The following is a 6546-nucleotide window of genomic DNA, read 5'->3' as shown; positions in this document are numbered from 1 at the left end:
CGGGGTGGCCACGTGGCGAAGCGGGATTGGGCGCGGGGGCGGCGACGCTGAGGTGGCAGGCCACGATTGGCCGGAGTGAGGTGGCCGGCGGACATGTCCGGCTCGGGCGGACGTGGCCGGCGGCACGAGGATGAAAATGGCTAGGGTTGCACTGCGAATTTCGGAAGGGGAGGTGTTTATATAGGTAGAAGGAGCTAGGAGAGTCCGAATGAGGAGCAGTTTTGGGCCACGCGATCGTGATCGAACGACCGAGAGCATGGAGGGGAGTTAGGTGGGTTTTGGGCCACTTTGGAGGGGGTGTTGGGCTGCAACACAAAGAGGGTTTTGCGGTTACCCGGTTAACCGTTGGAGTATCAAACGACCTCCAAATGGCACGAAACTTGACAGGCGGTCTACCGGTGCTATACCAAGGCCGCTTGGCAAACCTCGGGCCATTCCGAGAACGTTTAACACCCGCACAAGAGAAGAGGTCAAAAGGGACCGCCGGATGACATAGGAGTGCCGGATTGCAAAACGGACAACGGGGAAAATGCTTGGATGCATGAGATGAACACGTATGCAAAATGAAATGCACATGATGACATGATATGAAATGCATAAGATGACATGGCAAAGTGCAACACGCAAGCAAATGACATGGCAACGACGGCGAATAACTGGTAGACACCTGGCGCATCGAATCCGGGGCGTTACAACACTCCTCCACTAACAAGAGATCTCGTCCCGAGATCTTAGGACCGAGACGGAGGGGAAAAAAGGATGAGGTGAAATAAGAAATCATGAGAAGAAGCAAAGAATCAAGAGCACTCCAGAAGAAGAGAGGAACGACGTGAATGACGAGAATCGAAAGCTCACGTAATCAGATAGACTCTGAAACCACTCGTTCTAACCGGAGTGGTTAGAATGAGAAAAGAAACGAATAAGACTGAAAGGATTTAGGTAGCACTTCGGCTGAAAATGGGAGGATTAGAACGAACTTGAGAGGATGGAATGGTACTTGATGAACTCTTGAAGAATGAATTAAGTCATGAAGAACCACCATGAAGAACTCCGGTGACAAAAGGATGGTGAGATAGAATGAAGGATGAAAGAATAAGATTAAATCTTACGATGATTTAGATGGAGGTTCTGACGAGATGGCTGAGGAAATTTGAACTCCGGAAAAGAAAAGATGAAAACACTTGGATCTAGAATTTATACACCAAGAACAAACTCCGAAGAAAGGGATTACTCACTTGGATGAAATAAGAATAAGATTTATTGTATGCTTATCCTTCATCAAATTAAATTGATGACAAGCAATGGATTTTGCATACTACTTATTCTTCTTCAATAGGATTGAGAAGTGACATATCGCAAACTTGAGAAGGTCTTCATGAATCACCGGTAGGATTGAAAGAACGAATGGAATAATATGATAAACAAGGAAAAGAATCTTGAACGAACCACCGTTAGAATTTGGAAATGACTGATGAAAGAGTATGAATCACCGGGAAGAATTAGAAGAAGCACAAAGATACTTGAGGTATAAAAAGACAAGATAATGGCGGGATCGCGAACTGGTTTAAGAATACTTGAGCGAAGCACCGGGAGAATATAGAGACGACCGAAGCTGAAAACTTAGAACGAAGAAATCTTCTAAATAGATGGCCTCCGGATGATCGAGAGAGAAAGCAACTCCTGAAATGCTCCGGATGGATGAAAAGAATTTGATGACTTGAAACAATTTGATAGGATAACATCGAGCTAGCACCGCGAATCTCCGGGAGAACGGGCAAGATTTAGAGGAGAAAACTCTTCTTCGATCTTCAAATGACGACGGAAAACACCACCAAAATTACTGAGATACTCCGGGAGAATGAAAAAGCGAAGAGGTTAAGCCAACAATGAAAAGAATTTGAAAGAGATCTTGGAGAAGGCATGTGACTGATGAAATCCATTCTTACGTCACACTTTGAAAAGAATTGAGAATAACTCCGGGGGAATTAGAAGAGTCAGTTAAGATCCTGGAAAAAGACCTGTGGGTTAGGGCCCACTCGAAAGAAACATCGTTGAAGGATTTTAAAGAGAGGTTGCACCGGTTGAATTAAATGACTTGAATGAGATAATAATCTCCAAATAGCTTGAAGAGATCTTGGAAGAAAAGACGAGCCTTCTGAGATATCTTCAGCACTCCAGGACAAATGAATAGCGAGAAGTGAATGATTAAGAGGTGCATCGGCATGAGAAATCATTTGCAACAAGGAAAAGAGTATGATCAACACTGCAAGCTTGAATTGGATCCACCAGAGAAGAATACGAGAATGAAGAATGATGAACTTGAAGCTGTTGAGCATCTTCATGGGAAATCACCGGAGATGAACATTGAAAGAAAAGAATGAAGAGACTTCCCACAAATAAAATGATACATGGTTAAGAAATCTGATTCCTTGAAGAAAAAGGGTGTGAGGGCGGGAAAACAAAGGCAACTTGGAAGGGGGAACCGACGAATATCTTGAAGAGAAAACACCGGTTGAAAGAAAGCAAAGGCTTCACACGAGTAGGATGGATACTCGATTAAGGACTCCGGCTCCGAGATGAAAAAGGGTGAGCGGGTGGGAAAAGAAGACAACAGAGGATTAAACTCAAAGATGAAGAGGCTCGAGTCAACTTGACGAGAAATGCACCGGATGAAAAGAGTTGAGAACCAACAATCGGAAAACCAACTGCGTGATCCTAAAGAAAGTTTGAAGGGGAAGAGAAGTAATTCGAAACACCTACGTCAAGATTTCTCACCAGAGCGATGAAGGGGTTGAGGAGTAAAAAGAATCCTACTCTCCGATATATATAATCCTAAGACTCAAAATAGTTTTCTTCTAGACTCAACAACGACCAACAAACAAGGGGGCTCCTATGGTCGGTCGAGGCTCTGATACCAACTTGTCACGCCCAAGATGCGACCCTATCCTACAGGAACTCAAAGGTCCCACCAAGGATAGAAGCGCATCTTGAAGACGCTTTTGCAAGGTGGATATCATTACATCAACATTACATAATAGATGGGGATACATACAAAAGGCATACAATGCCACACGAATACAACATCATCTTACATAAGAGCAACATCCGACTACGGATGAAACACAAACAGAAACTCAAACGACATCCACCCTACTAGCCCAGGCTGCCGACCTGGAACCTATCCCCTGATCGAAGAAGAAGCAGAAGAAGAACTCCAAAACCAAGCAAACATCACGCTCACGTCAAGATCATCGCATAACTTGTACCTGCAACTATTGTTGTAGTAATCTGTGAGCCACGAGGACTTAGCAATCCCATTACCATGGGTATCAAGACTAGCAAAGCTTAATGGGAAAGGAAGGGGTAAAGTGGTGAGGTTGCAGCAGCGACTAAGCATATATGGTGGCTAACATATGCAAATGAGAGCGAGAAGAGAAACAAAGGAATGTTCATGAAGCTAGCAATGATCAAGGGGTGATCCTGAACACCTACTTACGTCAAACATAACCCAGAAACCGTGTTCACTTCCTGGACTCCGCCGAGAAGAGACCATCACGGCTACACACGTGGTTGACGCGTTTTAATTCGAATCTGGTGTCAAGTTATCTACAACCGGACATTAACAAATTCCCATCTGCCACCTATCCGCGGGCACGACTCTCGAAAGTTTATACCCTGCAGGGGTGTACCAACTTAGCCCATGATAAGCTCTCGCGATCAACGAAGGATATACCTTCTCCCAGGAAGACCCAATCAGTCTCGGAATCCCGGTTTACAAGACATTTCGACAATGGTAAAACAAGACCAGCAAGACCGCCCGGATGTGCCGACAAATCCCGATAGGAGCTGCACATATCTCGTTCTCAGGGCACACCGGATGAGCAAGACGTCGGGTTGGCATAGACCCTGGTTGCCCAGGGGGCGCCGGACATCGCTCGGTTCGGACCAGCACTTAGAGAAGCACTGACCCGGGGGGGCTAAAATAAAGATGACCCTCGGGTTGGCCGACCCAAGGGAAATGTATAGGTGGTGGTGAGGCAAATGGTAAAACCAAGGTTGGGCCTTGCTGGAGGTGTTTTACTCAAAGCGAACTGTCAGGGGGGTCCCATAAATCACCCGACCGCGTAAGGAACGCAAAATCCGGGAACATAACACCGGTATGAAGGAAACTAGGGCGGCAAGAGTGGAACAAAACACCAGGCATAAGGCCGAGCCTTCCACCCTTTACCAAATATATAGATGCATTAAATTAAATAAGAGATATTGTGATATCCCAACATAACCCTGTCCACCATGGAGAAATCTTCAACTTCACCTACAACTAACAACGCTATAAGAGGGGCTGAGCAAAGCGGTAACATAGCCAAGCAACGGTTTGCTAGGAATGGTGTCAAAGGTTAGAGGTTCATGGCAAATATGGGGAGGCTTGAAGAGCAAATGATAGGTAACGCAGCATAGCGATAGAACGAAGCAACTAGCATAGCAATGATAGTAGTGAGATCCAGGGTAGCGGTCATCTTGCCTGAAATCCCGCAAGGAAGAAGAACGAGTCCATGAAGAAGATGAAGCCACGAAGACGAACCAAGCGTAGACGAACGAATCCTCACGATCGCAACGAAATAGGAACTATCGAAAAGAAGCACACAACATGGTAAACACACCACACATAGACAAGACATGATGCACAACAAGCATGATGCATGACAAAGCTACATGAGGCTACCCATGGCAAGAGATGATGCAAACAAGAACAACATATCAAGGCAAGTTTAAATGAGGCCGGGAACAACATATAACAACTCCGGTAAGTCCTCATATGCAAATTTCGAAATTGGTCCAGATCTGAATAACCATTAAGTTTAAGTTGTTAAACAGCAAGTTAAAGAGCACCAAGAGAACCTACACGAAATTCTAGTCAAGTTACATATAAAGTTCATTAGATTCGGAGCTACGGCCCAGAAGATATGAGCAAAACAAGTTAAACATGGCATTGATGCAAAATGCACCCAAACATCAAGCGAACACACTAAAACAAGGATGCAACATGATAATATGGAACTACATGCAAAATCAAGCAAGTTTCATATAGAGCACACTCGAAACGGAGCAACGGTTCAACAAATACACTCTATACAAAGCATAACAACAATCTGTCCATAACAGCAGCTAGGCATCTTACAAGCATCAAAAAAATATGCTACAGCACCCCAACATAATAACAAAAGGCATGGGCATGAAGTACAGGTAAAGCACAACAAAACATGAACACTGAGCTATCTCCAGAAACAACTAGAACATGCTCAAACACACATGGAAAGATTGCAAATAATAACAGTTTCAGACTTTGCAGAAATAACATCAGGTTGCAATGTTTAGAGCTATCAAACAACATGTTACAGAAACTTAACATGGCAAACAAAGGCATGGCATGATACTACTAAATGCATAGATCAAAATACCCTTACTGACCATGAGCCAGAAAGGCATATAAAATATGATGGCACCCATGTAAACATGGCAAGTTATATTACATATTCATACATGGCAGGAACAACAATAAGTAGGCATGTTGGTGAGCTTGAACCACTCACCACAGAGCAATACATGGCATGGCAAGGCAACCAACAGTAAGAAGACATGCTTATGAAGCTAAGCATGGCAAGATCAAGTTCATAGGGTGCATGGATCACTAGAAAACAATCATGGAAACATTGCACTTAATGTTAACAGGCTGACAGCAACATCATTTAGCAAACTTTGGAGCAAGATTACAACAATCTACAGTAGGCTATAATTGCAACCAAGGGCATGAATGGATAGATCAAGACATGTATAACAAAACATCCTTAGTGAACATCTCCAGAATAATGCACGAAATGACTTGTAGGAGCAGGTTTACATAGCAACAAAATATAACAGACTCTGTCTAGCAAAACAGCAACAGCAAGTACCCTACTTAGCAAGCTTGATGCACTCAACACACAACTCACAAAAATACATGGATGGCACCCCTGGAAAGATGGCATATCATAGATCAAAACACCTGTAGACATCAACCTCATAGGATGCACACATCAATGATGGCAAAAATGACAAATGAGCAAGTTATAACAGTTTCAGCAGATAAACATCAACGTGCACTCTTCCAACAGCATTTCGGGCATCAAGATGAGCTCAAATGAAAATGATGCAATGGAATGAAATGAAGTACTCGTTGAGAAGAACAATCCGACATATTACATGCACGAAACGGAGCAGTATGCAGCAAGTTATGATGTGTTGAACATGACATGATTATGCAAAATTATCAGGGACTTAGAGAAAACTCAGGGGGTCAACCTTGCACGGAAAACGAAGCACGTCGGAGATGTCGCCGGAGTCGGGGAAGAAGGTGGCCGGAGATGCTCGGGGTCGCCGGATCCGGGGCTCCCGCAGCCGGATCTGGCCGGAGGAGAGGCGACGGAGGCACGGAGGCGCGACGGCGGGGCCAGGGCCGGTCGGAGGCGGAGGCGCGCGGGGCGGCGCTGGAGCGCTCCCGACCGGACG

This window comes from Triticum aestivum, chromosome 3B (assembly GCF_018294505.1).
Source record: "Triticum aestivum cultivar Chinese Spring chromosome 3B, IWGSC CS RefSeq v2.1, whole genome shotgun sequence".
NCBI lineage: Eukaryota > Viridiplantae > Streptophyta > Magnoliopsida > Poales > Poaceae > Triticum > Triticum aestivum.
Note: the sequence above shows the minus strand (reverse complement) of the source record.